The sequence below is a fragment of the Salvelinus sp. IW2-2015 genome, linkage group LG32, assembly GCF_002910315.2.
Source record: "Salvelinus sp. IW2-2015 linkage group LG32, ASM291031v2, whole genome shotgun sequence".
Taxonomy (NCBI): Eukaryota; Metazoa; Chordata; class Actinopteri; order Salmoniformes; family Salmonidae; genus Salvelinus; species Salvelinus sp. IW2-2015.
Genome location: NC_036871.1, coordinates 22119027 through 22141600, shown reverse-complemented (window position 1 = coordinate 22141600; position 22574 = coordinate 22119027). Strand labels below are relative to the sequence as shown.

The 22574-nt window shown below is 41.7% G+C and overlaps 1 protein-coding gene across 1 annotated transcript in view; it reads right to left on the bottom strand.

Moving 5' to 3' along the window:
* The window catches only part of cdh18a (cadherin 18, type 2a), a 69159-nt gene extending 50105 nt beyond the window's left edge, over nt 1–19054 (bottom strand). Inside the window, exon 1 of the mRNA XM_023976725.2 lies at nt 18744–19054. The gene's annotated coding sequence lies outside the window, so the exon portion shown is untranslated. The remainder of the gene's footprint in view (nt 1–18743) is intronic.
* Nucleotides 19055–22574: the final 3520 nt, after the last annotated feature.

Here is a 22574-nt window from a genome sequence, read left to right as displayed (position 1 = left end):
AACAAGTCAAAGCAGAGGGGTGAATTTGCTTTAAGAGAGTGTGTCGCTCCTAAAGGAATCCTGATGAATAATACAAGACTGAGAGGGAGGGAGGGAAGAGTGATGTGCAGCAAAGAGCGTTACAACCCCACCAGACCACAGACATTTTTAACTGAGATGACAGGGAATGTGTCAGCACATAAAAAATAAACGTGAGGAGGGTTGCACATCGTGATTGGGGAAGCAAGCAGGAGAGTTGAATGTGATAAAACAAAGTCGATTACGGGAGAAGAAAAGAACGTTTACCTACCAAGCCCCAAATCATCAAACCTTCACAGTTGACTCCATGCCATCCATCATCTTCCCCCCACATAGTCGAAGGATAGGAGGTCATTATCTTTTCAGCCTCTCTATTTATCTTGATATCTCGACCGGATTGTCCAAATGAACATGTGTATCAGTCCCTGTTGGTAGAGCCCCTCAGTTTAGTCATTGTTGCAACTAGCCGTAGGTGCAATGATCGAAGTTGTTTCACAACGTCCTGTATGTTACTTTATGTTATGTTATTCTCATAGGTATTATGTTTTGGAAGAACACCCAGTTATAATTTACCAATACATCTCTTTAATGCTGAGAAGAAGCTCCTGGGTTGAAAGTCCGAGCACTGGTATATGAACTGACTCTAATAGCTATCTATCTCTGAGATCCACTATGAGTTGACCGCCTCGACCATAATTTATCGGAGATATTCATAACATAATTCTTCATTATCTTCCGTGAATGCTAAGTGAAGCGTAGGACGCTAGCTAATTTGAGTAGAGATGTGTGATGTGTTATGCATGTCTTCGACATATTGGTGTGCGTGTGGTGTGTGGACAGAAAAAAATTGTTTGATGAAGATGGCTGAGCGTTTATGTTTCCTGTACCAAGGTTTTCTTAATGTTTTTCGGTTGTTTGTAAACTTATTTTTATCTGATTTTGTACATAATGTTGCTGCTCTTTAATTACTTTATTCCTTTATTACTTATTCATATTTCTTTTAAACCTCATTGTTGAATAGGGGCTTGTAGGTAAGCATTTCACTGTAATGTTGTTGTATTCGGCGCATGTGACTGATAAAACTTTATTTGAAGGGAGCTTTATATAGCACAAGCACAAAAGGGCTTGGGATTCATTATAATGGAGTTGATGGCAGGGGCAAACTGGGATTGAATAGCGGGAATCCGGTTACCAAGATTTACCATGATTTACCGCCCAAAACCAATCCCTTTTCCCAGGATAAAAAACTGTGAGAAACTGGTAAATTCTAACAAATTATTTATATGAACAACATAGGGTGAAATGGAACTGCTAAAATACAATATATGCTATGTCTACATCTGACTTCTCTACGGCCTCTGCATGATGGATCAACGCTCAGGGTGGGGACAGACCCATCTCAGTATGGAGCACAGTTCACAATGCATSTAGAGCTATCATCTCATCATGGTAACTTCTTGTGACAGGTAGGCCAACATTTGATGCAGTATAGCCTATGCTACTGTAATATAAAGACTGAATGCGCATCTAATTGACCCATCTCCATCTGGTTTTTGGGGGTCACCTTGTTTTTTAATTATACATTTAGTTAATGAATGATGGGTTATGCATAATACGTTTCTAACTTTATAGCCTCTGTCTCTTGCGCAATACGCAAACACCTGTGCTCCGCTGGCCTCTACTTAAAAAACTCTCCTTCTCTCTTCGAGTCCCAGCAGAAAAAGGTGTGTGTGTCTCTCTCCATCACCTATTCTTCTGTTGCTGTCTCTGTGTCTTGTCTGGTGTCTTTCTCCATCATCTATTCTTCTGTTGCTGTCTCTGTGTCTTGTCTGGTGTCTTTCTCCATCATCTATTTTTCTGTTGCTGTCTATGTGTCTTGTCTGGTGTGTCTCTTTAGTTTTGCAATTCAAAACATTCAAGGGGTTACTGGGGTAGCTTAACTTGTTTTGGGCCTGTGTCTGGGTCACCAAAACCATCCTCTTCCCTACCAGTTGCCCCTGGCTGCTGCTGTTCTAAGTGCTCCACTGGCCTGCTGTTCTCATCTGTCCTCATCCTTGGCTCATCTGCATGATTTAGTTTAAAGTTACTACCTGGGCAAACATGACAAATAAGAATCAACATAGCCCCTGGGCTATATGAATAGACATGAGCCCCCACCAAAATACATGTAGAATGGAATAACTTATAAGACCTCTAAGATTAATTTCATTTTATCAGTTCTACCAGCTAATGGTAGATTACATATCATTTGACGACACATAGCTTAAGGCGTCTGTATTTTCAATATGTTGTTCACCTACAATCTAACCACAAAGCTGGCAATCTTTTCCCCTCTCTTTCTGGCTGCYCTCCCATGTCCCTTCTATGTTCAAGTTCAAGTTTGTAAATTTGTCATATACAGTGCATTCGGAAAGTATTCAGACCCCTTGAATTTTACAGATTTTGTTACGTTATAGCCTTATTGTAAAATTTATAAAATTGCCTCATCAATCTACACACAATACCCCATATTGACAAAGCAAAAACAGGTTTTTAGAAAATAAATTCTAGCTACAGAAACGAAACCCATCAAATACACTCGCTTATAGATTATTAGACCTAACATCCTTGGCTTGCCCATTCACTAAATATACTGTTAAATAACTCTAAGTGACACCCAATAGGTTAAAGATGCACTATGCAGAAATCGCTCTGCCATTTCCTGGTTGCTAAAATTCTTATAGTTTGCCTAATTTCAGTTTATGTGACAAAAAAGTATAGGGCAGAGAATCATTTTACTATCTAAACCATTTTGAAATATATTTTCCATAACCAAAAATATTGTATTTTCATCTGTTTGAAGTTGTAAAACCGTAGGGAAGACCGGGGTTGGTTGTCACACTTTTTACTCTAGTGTGTATTTCTCACTACCAGTATATCTTACAATAATCTTTTTAATATTGGGAGAAAGACCAAGGTCTTGGGTTGAAATTCCAGCACGGAGTTATAAGCTATCAAACACACTCTGTCCACTTGTGACAACCTGCCCCATATTTGATCGAAWGATATTCATAACAAAATTCWGCATTTTATGCCGTGAGAATAACAGACTGTATGCAATTTGAGTAAATGTGTGTGTGTATGCATGTCTTCGCACACGTATGTGTGCGTGTGGGGGTGTGTGACAGAAAAAAATGTGTGTGAGAAGATGGCTGACGTTTTATGTGTTCCTTACCAACTGTTTTCTTAATGTTTTTTTCCGTTGTTTGTAACTTATTTTTATCTGATTTTGTACATAATGTTGCTGCTCTTTAATTACTTGTTCCTTTTATTACTTATTCTTATTCATATTTTTTTTAACTGCATTGTTGGTTAGGGGCTTGTAAGTAAGCATTTCACTGTAAGGTCTACACTTGTATTCAGCGCATGTGACCAATTTATTTATTTTTTATTTGAAGGGAGCTTTATATAGCACAAGCACAAAAACGCTTGGGATACATTATAATGGAGTTGATGGCAGGGGCATACTAGGGTTGAATAGCGGGAATCCGGTTACCAAGATGTCCTAAGTGCTCCACAATAGCCTGCTGTTCTCATCTGTCCTCATCTGCATTATTTAGTTATTTCGTTTTCCAAAATGAAAGTAAAAGATGCAAAAACGAAACTTAAGAACAGGAAGCATAGATTGTAGTCCACATAGAACCGATCTACTGCTTCTTAGTTTTGCTTTCAATGAGAATGACAGATCTATAAAACACATTTCTATGTGAATTTGGTCAGGTCACCCAAAAAGTTACCAATTGCAGCTTTAATTAAGGATGCAGAGCGCTAACACTGGCTTATTATCTTTAGCCAACCCTTATGCTGAGCGAGAGTAGCTAGTTAGCTACCACCAACCCTGTACAAACCTGTGGCTAACTCCACTGCTGCTGCACTTTGACTTTCTGACTGTTCTTCCCTCTGCACCTCATTCGCTGCTGCCAATTTAACCTGCTTGCTTTTTTTGCCTCTCTTTCGGGGGAAGTTCTGGATTTTCATTTGCTCTGTGCTATGCTTCAGACTTGAGTGACAGGGATTTTGCTGAGTGATGACATTGACATCTAACAGGTGCTGTAGGGATGGGGTCAATGGACGTGAGTGGTCCCAAAGATTGTCTATTATATTGACAAGATATTGACAAGATAGTCAAGTGACCTCTCTAACAATACTTGTCCTCAAAGATGGAAGGCAGTCGGGAGGAGGCGAGATCAGGTCGGACCTTTCTAGCCAATGAGAGGGATGAGACGCGTGTGAACAACAGAGATAGATAGAGAACTAAATTCTGTATCTGTGCCATTATCATGTCTGTGACAGCATGGGGAATGTCCATGCTAAAACAAGTTATATCCATGATGAGTCCTCTATCTATCTCTCTCTATGACAACAGACACAACTCTGATATGAAGTAATTTTTATCTTCATTTTGATTAAATGCCACGTGCGTCCACTTATATTAGTGCATTCCAAACAACCGAACCATTACGGAACTTCTATTCGATCAAATAAGCCTCACGTAGCAAATTAGAAATGACATTTTTTGTTGACCAAATTGAACCCTCTCTCATTGACCTCCATACAAAAATTCTTCACTCGTGGGTTTATTTTCGTGGAGAGATTTTGGGCCGAGTAAAACCTTTCGCTTCGCCTCTTCCTCTCTGGCAGTCCACTGCATTGTGAAATCTCGCTCAATCACAGCAGGCACCGCGTCGATCCTTGGGACGTCCCTTCCCTAAACCCTACCTCTAACCATACCCTTGCCCAAACCTTAACCATAACCATAACCCCTACCTAACATTAACCCTTACCTAAACCATTTTACATTTCAACTTCAATGAGGTAGGAACGTCCCAAGAATTCTGGATAGCAAGGAACCTGCAGTGCCTGCAACTGCCTAGCACAGTATATTGCATTGTTTATTTTTGTCAATAATTTTATACTGCCTAGCGCAGGTTATGTGTGGTTATGGAAACTAATAACTGAAATCCTTATTATTATTTATAAAATGTTTTAACATCTAATTGTTCAGGGCTAATCGCCCAGGCCTAATGAGGCCACTGGGTTATAGGGACAACCCCCCCAATGCTAATTAAGATGCTAGTTACCACATGGCTTGATCTACAGTAGGAACTCAGAAATAGGTTTGGAATATAGCAGTCCTTATCCTCTTTTCAACAGACATAATTGTTCATGGATACTCCCATAATTCAAACATTTACAAAGAAAATAACAACATATGTGTTCTTTCACCTATGAAAAATACATAAATTCTCCTCAACTCAATGTTTTGTCATACTGACATGAATTGACCAGGTGGATGAGTTCTACGAAAGAAGTCACACATTTTAACCTTAAAAATATTACACATTGCCATTTGGATTGGGAGTAATAACAAGCAACCCGTGAGACAATCAAACCTGGTCTTCCCTACACATAATGATATCAAAGAGCACCTGCTGTACTGTGCCTGTCATGCTAGTTGATATTTGAAAGACAATGACGAGGCTTTAAGATATAACTGCAACATATAATTGAACGAGAGGGTTAGAATTTGCTATTGGGAGGTCCTTTAAAACTTCTTATGGCTGCAATCCCGTCACAGGGACAACAGTGACAACAGCCAGTGACAGTGCAGGACACCAAATTCAAACAACAGAAATCTCATAATTAAAATTCCTCAGACATTCATGTGTCTTATATCATTTTAAAGGTAATCTTGTTGTTAATCCCACCAAATTGTCCGATTTCAAATATGCTACCAACGATTATGTTAGGTCACCACAAACCACAATAAGCACAGCCATTTTTCCAGCAAAAGATAGCTTTCACAAAAAGCAGAAATAGAGATAAAATGAATCACTAACCTTTGATTATCTTCATCAGATGACACTCATAGGACTTCATGTTACACAATACATGCATGTTTTGTTTGATAAAGTTTATATTTATATAAAAAAATCTGAGTTTACATTGGCGCGTTACATTCACTAGTTCCAAAAACATCAAGTGATTTTGCATAGCCACATCGTTTCAACAGAAATACTCATCATAAATGTAGATGATAATACAAGTTATACACATGGAATTATAGATATACCTCTCCTTAATGCAACCGCTGTGTCAGATTTMAAAAAAACTTTACGGAAAAATAAACCATGCAATAATCTGTGACGGAGTTCAGAACAATAGCCAAATTAGCCGCCATGTTGGACTCAACAGAAACCAGAAAATACATGATAAATGTTTCCTTACCTTTGATGAACTTCATCAGAATGCAGTCCTAGGAATCCCAGGTCCACAATAAATGCTTGATTTGTTCGATAATGTCCGTTATTTATGTCCAAWTAGCTACTTTSGWWWKSKYKWYYRRWMRMSMWWWCCAAAGTCACAAAGCGCGTCCACTATAACGTGACRAAATGTCCAAAAGTTCCRTAACAGTCAGTRGAAACATGTCAAACGATGTACTGAATCAATCTTTAGAATGTTGTTAACATACATCTTGAATAACGTTCCAACTGGAGAATTACATTGACTTCAGTTGACCGATGGAACGGAGCTCCCTCTCACGTGAACGCGCCAGTTCAATGCGTGGGCACCTCATGGCAGTGATTAGTCGTCTCCTTCGGCCCCCCTTCACATTAGAGTCATCAGACAAAATTCTATTGACTGTTGACATCTAGTGGAAGCCGTAGGAAGTGAAAACTCATCCATATCTCGCTGTAATTTCAATGAGAGCTTGTTTAAAAATCTGCCACCCCCAGAAAAAATCCAAACAGAAAGTGGAACTTCTCAGGTTTTTGCCTGCCATATGAGTTATGTTGTACTCACAGACATAATTCAAACAGTTTTAGAAACTTCAGAGTGTTTTCTATCCAATACTACTAATAATATGCATATATTAGCAACTATGACATAGGAGCAGGCCATTTACTCTGGGCACCTCTGTGCACCTTTCATCCAAGCTACTCAATACTGCCCATTCAGCCATAAGAAGTTAAAAGCATTTTTCCAATGTATGGCAACTACATCAGCATGTCACCTAGAATGATCGCTCATCAAATAAATCAACATTTAATGCCAACGTGTTTAACCAAACCCTTGAGACACAGTAATTCCTTAACAATGAGTGGACCTGACAAGGTCCCATTATCCACTATCAGCTTAGTTCGGCATCAGTGTTACATGCTGTCAGGGAGTATTTAGCCTAAAAGGAAGGAAGACATAAATTACACGACCTGACTTAAATAGGTAGGACCAATCACAGTTACATATCATTTAAGTATGAGAAGTCAAGATATGATGAAGAGAGAGGATATGTAATATCTTCAAAGTGGGAAATTGGAACTACAGTATATTACGTGATATTAGCACTGTAGGGCACCATAGTTTTACCTGGTCACATAGTCAGCAAAACTCCTGGCCTGTCACGCCCTGACCTTAGAGATCCTTTTTATGTCTCTATTTTGGTTTGGTAGCTTTTTCCCACTTAGATATACTTAGGTAGCCTTTTCCCACCTGTGTTTTGTGGGTAGTTGTTTTCTGTCTTTGTGTCTGTACCAGACAGAACTGTTTCGTGTTGTTCGATTTTCGTTTATCACTTTGTTATTTTTGTCATAGTGTTCACTTCTCATTAAAAGGCATGAACACTTACCACGCTGCGTTTTGGTCTCCTCCCTTAGACGATCGTTACATGGCCTTTGTTATTATATGCAATATGCCTGTGTATCCAAATTATGATTCATGTATTATTTGTCTAAGCTTTGACAATGTCTTTAGTAATTTAAATTAATATTTTGCAATGGGTTTAGTGATGAAAGCTTTTCATCATGCACATTTCCCATGCTTTCCTTCCAGTCTGCTAGGCAGCTGGCAATTTAGAAGAGGGGGGCATGCACATGCTGGAGCCTTCTCTTATCTTTTGAAATTGTGTATAAATGTCACATTGAAATTCCACAGTTGGGCATTAGCCAAAGATAACGGATGGGCACTGCTACTGGTAATTTATTGTCATGGTTGAGGCAGTGGTGGTGTGTGACTGAGATTACAAAAGGGGTGTCAGAAAGCACAAGCTGGGGCCTGATATAAGGTCCAACAAGAAAAAAACGATGTGATAAGAAATCATATCTGTATTGACTTTATAGCATAGCACTGATAATCTTCATTTGAATGGCAAAGTTGTGCAGGGCAATACATGCATTATTGAAGTCATTCTTGGAACTGTCCATTTCATTATCTACAAAGTTTAAAGGAGTTCAATTTATTTTCCTCTTCCTGTGTTAAGACACAAAAACAGCTCTGGATAAAGGTTTACTACAGTATCTTAGAACACAACATATCTTAGATGTCATTGTAGTGTAAAAATTGGTCTAAATGTTCCAATTTACCCTTCCCATGAAGTAGGTTCAAATCCAAGATAATTTCCTGCCGCACTCTCTCGCTCTCTCTCTCTGTCTCTTTCAAGCTAAACTAGGAAACGGTATCAGCCATTTGATGGAAACTTCTTTTTAAGTTTTTGTCTTTCTTTCTTCTCCTCCCCTGGCTCAGAGCACTTGAGTGTGCCTCTTACATCACATAGAGTTCCCATCGTAACGTCCCTCTCTTTCTTCTTCACTCAACTTCATATGCTTTGTACTTCTCTACACATAAAAGTGTACTCGCTCTAGGTTTCTCCTCAGGAGCTGGCTACCCACTTATAACCCTTCTGACACCTTCCGAATCCCCCTTTTCCCTTTTCCTCCAAATTGCTCTCAACATTTGGGGACTGTAAAAGTATTTCCAATTTCCTGTCACCCTACTTCACTCATTCTCTAACACTGGGGTGTCAGATGAATTAGAAATGGGAAAATGGGCCCTTACAGAGACTGGACAGTCTTTATCTCATGAGCGTGTTATTTCTGTGGCCAAAGTTTAATCGCTGTCTGGGATCACCGGTATAGGTCCATCAAATATTCCTGTGGACATTCTCAGTGACAGGGCGCCTTTCTGAGTAAGTGATAGAGTGGCTAAAGAGCAGATAACTGGCAAGTGTCATCAGCATCAACCTCTAGTTATTTTGACTGGTTGCTGGGGAAGCTGGAGGTGTAGTGGAGGTGCTGAAGCAAGAGAAGGTTGGTCTTCTTGATGCTCTATTATTCTCAATATGTTCTCACAGAATGACATGATGTCTGTTTTTTTTTTTACAGTTTGTTTTTGAATTTGATCGGTAGCTGTGTAAGTTTTGTTAGACCTGTCTAAAACATGAGTGCTAATCAACATCATTCCAGTAGAATATCATTCTAGTAGACGTGTCAAGATGTGCCATAGGGAGATGAGTCATAGTTTTGGGACTATGTGAATGGAATATAATCATGCATACCTCTATACACCTGCATTTCCATGCAAGTGACCGACACACAACTTGACAATGAATCTGTCCTTGAGTAATTTATCTCTTGAATCAGCCAAGGTGCATATGGCACAGTATTTGTTCTTACACCACACCACTGTTGGTTTCTCCTTGGGAATAGGAAAGGTGTGTTACGCAAACACCATTTGAATTGTTGCTGAAATGACCAGATTGATTTGGGATTGGCTTTTGTAAATGTTACCTGTGTGAATTCTATATTTTGCTGAGCACACTACTGGTAGGCCATAATTGCCTGGAATACTCTGGAGTGCATCCCTTACTATAGAAATGCCAGTGGAGCTGCCAAAGCTGGACAAAAGAGGGGACCACAGTAAGAGGTCATATACCAACTACAGCAGTACAATACATTATACAGAGGACATAATTGTACAGATCTGTCAATATCAAGAAGGTCTAACATTTTTGGTAACATATCCCATAACAGCACATTATAGTTATCCACTGTATGGCATACCTCTCATGTTATGACTGATGTGTTGCCATAGCCTGTATGTTAGTATTGTCCTTTAAAGTTATTTTGGTTTGCTGTCTCTTTTTTGTCTCCTTTATTGTTTTGTTGTAGTTCCCTCCCCCTTGTTGCTCACCATGGCAACCAGCACACTTGGGAGCTACCACACCTGAGCCTGATGAGCTTAAAGAGCCATTGGCAACATTTAAAAAGGAGCACCCAGCTCAATTCCTCCATTCTGGTTACTCACAGATCCTGTTGTTGATCTAGCCTTGGTAGAGAAAAGGAAAGATTGGTCAGGAGTCAGTGATAAAGGGAAACTGGTTGACAATACATTGGTAGAAGTGTTTATGCTTTTCACAGATGGATCCAAGGACCCTGAATGTGATGTGCAGATATGTAGAAGACTAACAGATGAATTGTCAGTATACTCAGTTGAACTGTTTGCGATAATAGTTGCCCTCCAATGGGTGGAGGACGTACAACCTGTTAGAATTATAGTATGCTTAGATTCTGAAGGAAATTAAAGACCAGTTAGCCAAAAAAGCTTTGAAATGAGATATTGATATTAAAGTTCCACTGGGTAGAGGTGAGGCAACATGTAAGATCAGAGCCATTTTAATAGATGTGTGGAAGAAGAGATGGGACTCTGAGCCCAACGGAAGGTATTTATATGCCCTCCACAGGAAGGTTGGTGGACCAAATTCAAAGGTCAGATTAGGAAGGGAGAGGTGGTGATTGCGCTTAGGACATTGTACATTGAACTTGTCATTACATCTGGTTGTCAAGCATGTGAATGGTTTGTGTTTGGTCAATGACACGGTGGAGCATGTGTACCATTGTTTTTAAATATGTTGACGAAGGAAAGTTTGAAGTGTAGGGTCATTGAGGTTGGTTGGGGGGGGGTTGAAAGGGATATTGGGGAGGGTCTATTAGAAGTTAGTAGGGCTCTTTTTTTATTTTCTCAGAAGTACTCAGTTACATAGGAGGATTTAGAGATGTTGTAAGCTGTGAATACCACACACTCCAGCACAGTAGCTGGTGGCATGCACCTGTAACGTTGGTTTGCGGAATTCCATTATCATAGAAGAATGTGTCCCTTCTGCTGCTGGTGAGAACATAGACCGTGACTGAGTATGAGTTCGCCATCTCTGCCATGGTATGTATCCGCAACCGAACCTTGTTGCCACCTGGACAGAGCCGAACGATGAGTGCTTCGATATACAACGTCTGCTATTGACCAGATTAGGGGCAGTCACTCACTGAGTTTCTGAAAATGCGGACACTTGCGCTGTTCTTCCCCCTGTGCCAGTGGCGAGGCAATATGTGCCAACAACGGACCTGTAAGCGACCGGATGGAAACATACTGTTGGGCATCCTACTGGCGGTGGTGGCCATCTTGCTCACCAGTAGCTAGGACTTAAGTCTGGGGACTGTGTTGTGTTTTAAATGTTGTCAACCCCAACTTACTAATAAAGACTGTCTGTCAATTAACCACAGGTCATGATGTTGACATTATGAAGGAGTCTAGCAATTATCCCAACTTCCTTTGGTCATTAGGGTTTAGGGCTTGAGTACATTGCCAGTCTGAGCCATGTCACACAGTCAGTACTCAACTGCAGACCCTGATGACAGTACTGTAAGGATGCATGTCTGCATATCAACATACTGTAATATTAAGATTTCCTCTTTTGTGGAAGGGCTTTAGACGGCCCTCTGCTGAAGGACAGCTTCTGAGCTACATTGTGGGTTAAATGACGGTGAAACTATAAACATTTAAAATATATGTATAACAAGATGGTTGCTTGATGGGCTCTGGATAGAAGGGACTGTTTGAGAGAAAAGGTAAGAATATACCAAACCTACATAAAATGTTGCTAATCTGCAAAACTAGTTAATGGTGGGTATTTCTCTGCTCTGTCAGTCAGTTGGTTGCATTCCCCATCAGATGTCAGAGATTTACACTAAACCGGCATGCTGAAATGCTGCAACTGAAGTCAAATCAACACAAGATCAAACCCACAGTGCTTATAATGGAGGCTACCCATTGGGCACAGATGTCATTTCAATGTCTGTTCCACGTTGGTTCAATGTAGGTGAATAGAAATCATGTGGGAAAAAGATTGATTCAACCAGTTTGTGCCCAGTGGTTGACTTCATTAATGTCAGGCCAGAGAATCATCACTCGAGGCTGGTTTAAGTGAGGTGTTGGACTGTTCTATATCTGCATCCAAAATGGCACTCTATTAGCTATATAGTGCACAACTTTGGGGCAAAAGTAGTGCACTATATAGGGAATAGGGTGCCATTTTGGACACTACCAATCTCTCACCTTCTACCTATACCAGGACCGAGTAAGAACATTACAGATGAAGTGATATCACTGCACATCCTCTACATTCACATGTCATTTGAGATTCTGTTGTCTGTCTGAGGTATACTGCCTGAGGCAGTGTGAAAAGCCATTCACAAGCCCACTGTCAGTGCTGGTGCATCCAATTCAACAACATCAACAGACAAAGGAGCACTCCATACCTGTTTGGAATAGAGGTTATTGATGTCCCAATGAGTCATACCTGACTGCACCATTACCACTTAGGCTACACTTTACTCCACAGTGGCTGAGGTATATTCCACAGTAGCTGAGGTATATATAWTTTTTTTTTACAGTAGACAAGGTATAAATCCAGCAAGATATTGCTGAGAAACTAAGCCTGCATAATTAAATGTTGCCTATTCATAATGGTTAGTGCAATATGTACTAGGGATTCATATTTTCCCGAAAATATACCAGGTCTCAATACCGGGCATAATTCATATTTATCACGAGAGTCCTGGGAAATTCTGCTAAAATTGGAAGTGCCCATTTAAAGCGTTTAAAACTATGCACCACTGTGTAAAGATTTCAGAGCAACTTAAACAGATATTTAGTCTTATCATGTTCCTCAATTAATTCAGCGCATTTCAGCAGTAGGCTATCTCGACACAGAATGTGCTCAGAGCGCACCCCGAGCATAGCGTTGTCGAATCACACAAACTTTGAAACGGCAGTCAAACAAAAGTAAAATGACCAAAGTTCCTAAGCTTGCTAGATAATTTCCTTCAACGAACGACAGAATATATCCTATATTTGGCAAAATTGCGTTGATGATTATACAGATAGCAGATCAGCTCATGAATAACAGGGAGATGAAGAATGAAAATTGTTTAAATATCAAGATACTGTATCTTAACGGGGACCAACTCTGTTTTAAAAATATCCATATCTACTCTCATACTGTTTGTTGAACACACATTCTCTGCTCATATGGGCAGCAAGTACGAGACGTAGGAATTGCTATAGGGTATTTTGACATGCATAGGTGACAGACGTGCTTTGATAATGTAACCTATGGATTACATAATAAAGTTAGGAATTTGCATGCGAGACAGGAGTCAGGGATTGGAACTGGATAAGAAAATAGCCTAGGCTGTAGGAAAGGACTGCTTGTTGTGACAGAGACATCAGTGATCTTCAGGTCGGAAAGTCAGAGCTCTAGGAAGAGGCCCGAGTTCCCGAGGTGGATGACGGTTCAAACCGATTTTTCCCAGACGGAGCTAGTTTTTTCCGAGTTCCCAATTGTTTTTAACACGGCAATACTGTTGTCCATTTCTCTCCAACCCTGTTCCTGGAGAGCTACCCTCACATAGACTTTGCTCCAACCCAAGTTGTAACTAACCAGATTCAGTGGATCAACCAGCTAATTATTAGAATCAGGTGTGCTAAATTAGGGTTGGAATGAAAACCTACAGGATGGCTGCTCTCCAGGAACAGGGTTGGAGAACCCTGTTGTAGGGGTGTATTAACTATATTCGGGTCACGTGTGTGGTCCGGCAGTGCCAATTATGTGTGTACTTTAAATTGATGGTGACTTTGTGTGAAGTAAAAAAGCTAGGCTAAAGGCTTCCATGCGACAACCTGTTTTGATAATGTTGCAATACATTTTTTTTGCTAATCTGCTGCTGCGCATGTTGTGTATTTTGTTGAATTGTATTAGTGCGACATTGGGGAAATGTTTTATAATTTCCCGGTTCTTGTCATTGTATTGTTTCGGGAAATGTGAAGTGTTCGTGGAGAGTGAACCCGGTTATGTTAATCCATAATATGTATTTAATGAATGTAAGCAATAACGAATATTCACCAATTATTTTGTGTTTTCACACTGTGAATGAAGATGCCCTTCTATTGAAATACGCACATGAATACAACATAATGAAATACACAAGTGTGTAGTACACTAACCTGCCAATATACACATATGACTGCTCTCAAACATTTACGCACGCACGCACGCACGCACACACGCACGCACGCACACACACACACACACCTATCGGTAGCCTCAAAACCTTGACGTTATCCAGCCATGCAAACTGAAATTGAATAATGTGAGATGTCTACTTTTTAGCCTCTGATGTTTGGTTGTTGATGTGCGCTTCACTAGTCTGTCAGTTCATGGATTTATACTCTAAATGGCTGCTTTCACTTGAATTGCTTCATCACAAAAGCCCCTCATTTTGCAGAGATTGTACACAGGGCTGCAAAAATACCTTTTACTGTGTCTGCGGAATTTCTCCCTTACATGTTAAGGGTTTGATATTGTCTCTGTCTTCTCCATAGAGATCCTATTAAATTACTAGAGGGGCGTTGTCATAAACTCTCAAAGTACCATAATGGGGCGAAAATGGCAGACATCTTAGTCAGGGAGAAATCCAAAACCAGTCTAATTGGAATGGATGGCAGTTGAGGCATAGATTATGAATTTTCTGCTTTTTACTTAAAAAATAAAAGGCATGTGATGTATCAGAAAATGTGTAATGGAATTATAGTCAACCTAAAATATTGTCATATAATTATGCAGACCGTTTATAAAGGTTTTATACCAATCTTCTGTATAAATGGCCTCTAAAATATATGTAAACAGACCATAAATGTCTCAGATTGTATTATTGGAAAGCTGTGAGTGCTAGTATATGATACAATATCAGTACTTACACAACAGGTGGTTCTAATCCTGAATGCTGATTGGTTAAAACTGTCACGATCGTCGTAACATTGTGGAAGAGAGGAGGACCAAGGCGCAGCGTGATAACAATACATCCTCTTTTATTTGAAGACGAAAACGAACACTGACAAACTAAACAAAACAACAAACGACCGTTGAAGCCTATAAAACGAAAGTTGCAGACACAAGCAACTAACGTAAGACATAGACAATCACCCACGAATACCTAATGAATATGGCTGCCTAAATATGTTCTCCAATCAGAGACAACGATAGATAGCTGTCTCTAATTGAGAACCATCTAGGCAACCATAACCATACAAAAATTAACCCCACTGGACTGATGGGCGCCTTCTGGACGAGGGCAGCTCCGGACAGAGGGCAGGCTCCGGACTGAGGGGCAGCTCCGGACTGAGGGAGCAGCTCCGGACTGAGGGGCAGGCTCCGACTGAGGGGCAGTTCCGGACGAGGCAGCTCCGGACTGAGGGCAGCTCCGGACTGAGGGGCACGCTCCGGAGCTCCTGACTGGCGCGACAGCTCAGCAGCTCCTGACGGCGGCGGCTCTGCACCTCCTGATGGTGGCGGGTCTGGCAGCTCCTGACTGGCGGGCGGTCTGGCAGCTCCTGACTGACGGCGGCTCTGCACTCCTTGACTGGCGACGGCTTAGCGGCTCTTGACTGACGGACGGCTCTAGCGGCTCCTGACTGACGGACGCGCTCTGAAGGCTCAATACAGACGGGCGGCTTTGAAGGCTCAGGACAGACGGGCGGCTTTGAAGGCTCAGGACAGACGGGCAGCTCAACCGCGCTGGGCAGACGGCAGCTCAGACGGCGCTGGGCAGACAGGCAGCGCAAGCGGCGCTGGGCAGACGGGCAGCGCAGGCGGCAGCTCAGACGGCGCGGGGCAGACGGCAGCTCAGACGCGCTTGCAGACGGCAGCTCAGACAGCGCTGGGCAGACGGGCAGCGCAGCGGCGCTGGGCAGACGGGCAGCGCAGCGCGGCAGCTCAGACGGCGCTGGGCAGACAGCAGATTCTGGCCTGCTGAGGCCACAGTAAAGCCTGGTGCGTGGTGCCGAAACTGGTTGTACCGTTAAGGACACGCACCACAGGGCGAGTGCGTGGAGGAGGAGCAGGGCTCTGGAGACGCACTGGAAAGCCTGGTGCGTGGTGTTGGCACTGGTGTTAATGGGCTGGGCGAAGGAGGTGGCACCGGATAGACCGGACCGTGAAGCGTACTGGAGCTTTTGAGCACCGAGCCTGCCCCAACCTTACCTGGTTGAATGCTCCCGGTAGCCAAGCCAGTGCGGCGAGGTGGAATAGCCCGCACTGGCTGTGTTGGCGAACCGGGGACACCATGTGTAAGGCTGGTGCCATGTACGGCGGCCCGAGGAGACGCACTGGAGACCAGATGCGTTGAGCCGGCTTCATGGCACCTGGCTCGATGCCCACTCTAGCCCGGCCGTTATGAGGAGCTGGATGTACCGCACCGGGCTATGTACACGTACAGGAGACACCGTGGGCTCTTCCGCATAACACGGTGTCTGCCCGTACTCCCGCTCTCCACGTAAGCACGAGGAGTTGGCGCAGGTTTCCTACCTGACTTTGCCACACTCCCCGAGAACCCCCCCCCAATACATTTTTGGGGCTGCTTCTCTGGCTTCCAGCCGCGCTTCCATGCTGCCTCCTCATACCACCGCCTCTCGGCTTTAGCTGCCTCCAGCTCTTCACGAGGCGGCGATATTCTCCAGGTTTGCCCAGGGTCCTCCGCCGTCCAGAATTTCCTCCCAATTCCAATAGTCCTGCGATCGCTGCTGCTGCCTTGTATCACGCTGCTTGGTCCGGGTTGGTGTGGTGATTCTGTCACGATCGTCGTAACATTGTGGAAGAGAGGAGGACCAAGGCGCAGCGTGATAACAATACATCCTCTTTTATTTGAAGACGAAGACGAAAACGAAACGAACACTGACAAACTAAACAAAACAACAAACGACCGTGAAGCTATAAAACGAAAGTGCAGACACAAGCAACTAACATAAAGACATAGACAATCACCCACGAACTACCTAATGAATATAGCTGCCTAAATATGGTTCCCAATCAGAGACAACGATAGACAGCTGTCTCTAATTGAGAACCAATCTAGGCAACCATAGACATACATAACCCTAGACTACACACTGCCCCATAACCATACAAAACCCCTAGACAATACAAAACACATACATCCCCCATGTCACACCCTGACCTAACTAAAATAATAAAGAAAACAAAGATAACTAAGGCCAGGGCGTGACAAAAACTGCATTCCAGCCGGTGTCTATTCCACAAGTTACCACCAGCTAAATCTACAGTATGATGTTGAATTGGCGATTTACTTTGTCCCATCTGACTGTGCAATCCACTGGCTCATCGGCCCAGACAGGCAATTTATACATTTGATCTCCACTATAAAAAGCATCTAGACATTCTCACATTTCATTTAGACTAACATTTAGTTTTCAACAGCAGAGATTTGTATAAACCTTGCCGTCTGTTTTTCCTACATTTGCAACATTGTTTCAATATTCAAATTCAGCATCATTTCATGGATATAGACAAAGAAATGTCAATTGAAAAAAGGTCAAATGAAAGTGCAGTATTTCCAGCTTCAGTTTGAAGTGATTGTGTTAGCTGTGTTGTTGGCTAGCTTCTCTGAACAACACTGTCCTGACGAGAGAGCCCATTTTCTATGCCAGGTGATATCAGGCCTCATTAGCTCATTGTTATGGATGTATCCAAATACATGTCACTAGAAAACAGCTTAAACAAATGCAAATGCAGCTACTTTGTTGTTATTCTGGCTGCACTGTTTGACGTGAATGTACWGTAAGTTAGCCGTAGTTGGCTAGCTAGCAAGCAAGGGATAGGAACGTTGCCAGCCAGTATGGTAATGAAACATTTAGAACAAAATACTTGGTTGTGTCTGTAGATGCAGAACAAAAACACTGATCGACTGTGTCGCGTCTCTGGCAATCAAATCGATAGAATGAATGACCAGCCGGGTTGGGTAGCAACCCTAGATTTGTGTCGGGACTATATCATGGGGAAGGATGAAATAGTATGAATAAAACCATCAAAATAACGTTTTTTATGAAAATATGTAAACCATTATTGGAATATGTTGGTAACCCATAGTATAAAAGTGATAATACCCTCTAAGTCGGTGTTTGTAGGATATATTGACAAGGTTTGTCGCCCCTCGACTTCGTCTCTCTAACAACACCCGTGCCAATATATCCTACAAACCTCGGCTTCTCTGGCATTATCACTTAATTGTTGCATTTACAACTTGTCTAAGTCCTATTATCAACTGATTTGAGCCAGTTTATGACTAGGGATTGACTGCACTGTTTAAATTGAATGTTGGCATATTGGCAGTTCATTTTTATAATTAATGGAATACTTTCTCTAAAACTGTCTGGCCAGCTAGCTAACACACATACAGTTCAGATTTTTTTTTCACATTCATTGTTTTAAACATGATCTTATCACAGCACTGGGAAACCATGGTTGACCAACTCCCTGACCAACATGGCTGACCTTTTGACTGTCATAAGAAGGTTCATGTCCATTCTAGTCTCCTCCACCACATCCTCTGAACATTCTCTTAAAATCTCTCATTAGACAACACAACAAAATCCATCCCTTATGAGTGAAAATTCCCCAAGCCGGAAATGTCTCTCTTAAAAATCACACACAAAGCGTTCTTTAAAAAGCAACTGAAAACAACATTTTCTATCAACTAGAACATCTCAGAAGTGTTCCATCCTACCTGTTTCACTTTCAGTTAAATCTCAGGGCTCCATCTCAAAGCCACGTGGATCAGGTACAGAAACCACATGCAGAGGGGAATGCAATGCATACGCTCAATTCCGGATGGCGTAAAGAATGAACAACTCCACATCCAGTCACCCACGAGACCTAGGGATGTGCATTGTCCTCATTTCAGCACCGTCGAGAACAGCTCCAAGGAAAAAATGTCCATTACAAGAAAAAGGATAGTGAAAAAGCTGGGGGAAAGGAGAGAATGCCAGCACAATACTCTGCCAGTCTGCTCTCTCTCCCTTTATTGGTCCCCCTCTCTCCACTCTCTCTATCGCTCTATTTTTCTCTCCTCCCCCCTCTCTCTCACAATTTCTCGCTCTCACACACACACACACACACACACACACACACACACACACACACACACACACACACACACACACACACACACACACACCACACACACACACACACACACACCCACACACACACACACACACACACACACACACACACACTCTTCTCTGCTCTTGCACTCACAGCTGTGTAATCAATTGGGTCTGATAGAAAATAATGGCACTCGATTTAACAGGACAATCAATACGATGTATTGTATCCCCCTGACTCTACCCCAGGCTGCTGCGACTGTACTGAATGGATTACAACACACCAATTAGACATTTGGCAGAGTGCAACAGACACACTATATTCCAAAAGAAAAAATAAATACATCTGCAGCATTGTAACATAGGGAACACTCAAATTGATGCAAAGTATGAGCTAATAGAATAATACATTTAAATCCAAAGGGTGGGAAGGGGACTGACTGGCACATTCCTTGGGGAATACTGTAGTACTCCTTGGGGAAAATAGTCTTTACAATTGTCACTCTTTGATAGAAAACGTAATGGAACTCCCCACTGTGTGTCTTCTGGTCAACTAGAAATGCAGCTAAGTATTATAATAAACACAGGCTAACATTGATGCGCCGTACCCCTTGAATTTTTCCACATTTTGTTATGTTGCAGCCTTTCTAAAATTKATTAAATAGCTTTTATTCCTCCCTCATCAATCCACACACAATACCCCATAATGACAAAGCAAAAACAGTTTTTTGGATTTTTTTGCAAATGTATAAAAAATAAAAAAACGTATCTCATTTACATGAGAATTCAGACCCTTTACTCAGTACTTTGTTGATTATAGTCTCAAGTCTCCTTGGGTATGAAGGTATAAGCTTGGCACAAATGTATTTGGGGAGTTTCTCTCACTCTTCTCTGCAGATACTCTCAAGCTCTGTCAGGTTTGATGGGGAGCGTCGCTGCACAGATATTTTTTRGTCTCTTCAGAGATGTTCGATCTGGTTCAAGTCTGGGCTCTGGCTGGGCCACTCAAGGACATTCAGAGACTTGTCCCGAAGCCACTCCTACATTGTCTTGGCTGTGTGCTTAGGGACGTTGTCCTGTTGGAAGGGGAACTTTAGCCCGAGTATGAGGTCCTGAGCGCTCTGGAGCAGGTTTTCATGAAGGATCTCTCTGTACTTTGCTCGGTTCATATTTCCCTCGATCCTGACTAGTCTCCCAGTCCCTGCCTCTAAAAACATCCCTACAGCATGATGCTGCCACCATCATGCTTCACTGTAAGGATGGTGACAGGGTTCCTCCAGACGTGACTCTTGGCTTTCAGATGAAAGAGCTCAATTTTGGTTTCATCAGACCAGAGAATCTTGTTCCTCATGGTCTGAGAGTCCTGTAGGTGCCTTTTGGCAAACTCCAAGTGGGCTGTCATGTGCCTTTTACTGAGAAGTGGCTTCCATCTGGCCACTACCATAAAGGCCTGATTGGTGGAGTGCTGCAGAGATTGTTGTCTTTCTGGAAGGTTCTCCCATCTCCACAGAGGAACTATGGAGCTCTGTCAGAGTGACCATCGGGTTCTTGGTCATCTCCCTTTCCAAGGCCCTTCTCTCCCGATTGCTCAGTTTGGCCGGACGGCCAGCTCTATGAAGAGTCTTGGTGGTTCCAAACTTCTTCCATTTATGAATGATGGAGGCCATTGTGTTCTTGGCAACCTTCAATGCTGCAGAAATGTTTCGATACCCTTCCCCAGATCTGTCCCTCGACACAATCCTGTCTCGGAGCTCTACGGACAATTCCTTCGACATCATGGCTTGGTTTTTGCTCTGACATGCACTGTCAACTGTAGGACCTGATATAAACAGGTGTGTGCCTTTTCAAAACATGTCCAATCAATTGAATTTACCACAGGTGGACTCCAATCAAGTTGTAGAAACATCTCAAAGATGATCAATGGAAACAGGATGCACCTGAGCTCAATTTCGAGTTTCATAGCAAAGGGTCTGAATTTCTTATGTAAATAAAGTATTTCTGTTTTCATTTGTAATACATTTGCTACAATTTCTAAAAAACTGTTTTTCTTTGTCATTATGGGGTATTGTGTGTAGATTGATGAGGGAAAAAAGCAATTTAATCAACTTTAGAATAAAGCTGTAACTTAACAAAATGTGGAAAAAGTCAAGGGGTCTGAATCCATTCCGAATGCACTGTACAGTAGGATAATGTACTGTGTATGTGTACTGTAGCATATGCACATCCAAAAGCACTCAATAAATGTCTTATCTAGGTTATTATTTTTGTTCATTCTGAGGACAGGATTTGACCTGAATATAATCAGACTTCAAATCTCTGAAAATAACCTTCAGTTTATAAATCAAATTCATCAAATTAGAGTATCTTAAAGAAAACCTCAGATGTAAAGTATTATAATTGGCTCTATCATATTCAAAATTGCCATATGTTAGAGACAGAGAAAACAAATAGGTTCTTCTAGGAATTATCATGGAGTACTGAAGCGTTGTTCAGTTTATAATGGACTACCATTAACAATTAAAAATCCTTACAGCACTAAGATATTACGCAACTGTTAATATAAGGCCACATTATTTAAGATACTTTATCAGATGGTGAATCATCCATGTGAAGATTAAAGTCGCACTCCAGTCTCCTTTTCACCTCTGTTATCAGCTGATTTACTTAAGAAAAGGCACATCTCAATAAATGGTTGAGGTATCCTCATGACATGGCACAAGTACGGGGGTGGGCCTTTCCTCTTCTGTTCTCTATTGCTCCTCTACTGTTCTTGCAAGCATGGCGGGAGGCCAATGACATCAGAGGGCACCATAAGACCTACTCCTTATTAATTTGGCCTACTCCTTGAAGTTTGCAAAAAAACTACTTTGCTCAAACATATTTTTGTTCCCCTTAAGTGTGTGTACAGTACTGTATTCATACGTGGGATATTGTTTCTCAACAGGAAAAGTACAAAAATAGCTCGAGTGCGTCTTTAAAGAGAAATCTAAAAACATGTTTTACTTCATATTCATCATCTCCAGCACCACTTCAACATCAACATACACTACCATTCAAAAGTTTGGGGTCACTTAGAAATGTCTTTGTTTTTTAAAGAAAAGCAATTTATTTTTGTCCATGAAAATAACATCAAACTGATCAGAAATACAGTGTAGACGTTGTAAATGTTGTAAATGACTATTTTAGATGGAAACGGCAGATTTTTTATGGAATACCTACAGTACATAGGCGTACAGAGGTCCATTATCACCAACCATCACTCCTCTGTTCCAATGGTACGTTGTGTTAGCTAATCCAAGTTTATAATTTTAAAAGGCAAATTGATCATTAGAAAACCCTTTTGCAATTATGTTAGCACAGCTGAAAACTGTTGTGCTGATTTAAGAAGCAATAAAATTGGCCTTCTTTAGACTAGTTGGAGCATTGGCATTTGTGGGTTCGATCACAGGCTC